Raw genomic sequence first — 1,719 nt, 5'->3', positions numbered from 1 at the left:
ATGAGCTGGTGGTTGTCTGTATAACCCTTCTGCTAGTTTCTTTGCAGTGTTTCCCGGGACCTGTGTGTTTCGATCGATATTCAAGTCGAACACACCTTTTTACTCTCGCGTGTCACGTGACCGAGTGTAATCACAGCCTCTGTGATTGAAAAATTGCGTTTTTTCATATCGTGATATTATCGCAAATGCAATTAATCGTTCAGCCCTAATTTGATTGTTACTTAAGGCGAGACACTGCAGGTGAATAGGGATTTTTTTTCTTTAAACATATTAACTTGAAACTTTACCAATAAATTAAATACATTATTATTATTATCATTTTTTGCATTGCAAGTTTTCTGACAAAACATGTTTAGTTATGCAAATTAGCTTATATCTCATGAAATATGCGCTTATTTACATATATTTGCAAAATAAAAATCTAGACACCGAAAACAGTTACACTTGTAATCTATATTTCATTTTAATAACATATCAGTGTTACAAATTTTTACAGAGCAGATTTTGGATATCTCTTTTTTTTTTAATGAAAAATATTAAAATACAATGAACGCGTATTAAAATGCGATTATCGCGTTATTTTTTTACCCCAAAATGGTATGTAAATCAGGTGATAACATTTCAGTGTTACAAATTTTTACAGAGCAGATTTTGGATATCTCTTTTTTTTTATGAAAAATATTAAAATACTATGAACGCGTATTAAAAGGTATGTAAATCAGGTAGAAAACATTGTGTTAATAAATCCTTCTGTAATAACCTTCAGAATATAAAACTAAGAATGAACATGGAAAGTATGGCTTAGGTAAGTGCTACACAAGTTGACATTTTTGGTTCAGAATGTTGAAAAAAAAAACTCATTTTGAGAAAACGGCTGCCAAAGATATTGATTGCATAATTTCATGTTTACAGATTAAAAATTACACTTTTTTTGTAACAGTAACTCATTTATCATTTCCCCCAAAGCTATACTACACAAATGAATACATATATAGACTGTGTGTGACTTCTTTGTGTGATTTACATTACAGACAGAGACGCAATGAAAGGAGGACGAATCGAGGAGAAGTGTAGCAGAAAGAGGATAGGAGTAAGAGGTGGAGAGAGGAGAGGCCCCAACTTAGTCTGCCATGCCTCCCTCATATGTTGGCCCTTCTTTAAGCTCTTGCTTGTGTCTTTTGACCTTTTTTTCTACGTCACAGCTCTTTCTTTTATGTTTTGCACAAGCAGAGGTCACAGAATCTGCTTTCACTATCCGAAGCTTGTCTGCACTTTTGATTGCACTAACTGTGACCTCTGTGGTCTCAAGCCACAATCTGTTCATTACAGATAACATGGCAGAAGTACCTTCATTGAATGTTGAAATAGCCATACTGGCTGCTGCCTCCACTCTCTCTTTGCCAACAAATACAGTTTTGGGGCACCTTGATCAAATGACAGAATTTAAGCACTCATTTACATTTTGGGTGCCCCCATGTTGCATTCTCTGCAGTAGGCTATTGCTGGACATCCTGTGATATAATGGAATAAGCTTTTTGCCAACCTCTTTTGTCAGTATATTTGTTAAGTATTGCCCCTCTATAATAATTTTGCAAGCTTTTACATTTTGCAGCTGTGAGCTTGCCTGCTCCTTTCCCACCCAATTTACCCTGCGCACTAATGGTGCTTTTCCACTGCATGGTACGGCACGGTACGGCTCAGTACGGTTCACTTTTGGGG

The sequence above is a fragment of the Sinocyclocheilus rhinocerous genome, unplaced genomic scaffold, assembly GCF_001515625.1.
Source record: "Sinocyclocheilus rhinocerous isolate Xijiao unplaced genomic scaffold, SAMN03320098_v1.1 scaffold9942, whole genome shotgun sequence".
Lineage (NCBI taxonomy): Eukaryota > Metazoa > Chordata > Actinopteri > Cypriniformes > Cyprinidae > Sinocyclocheilus > Sinocyclocheilus rhinocerous.
Note: the sequence above shows the minus strand (reverse complement) of the source record.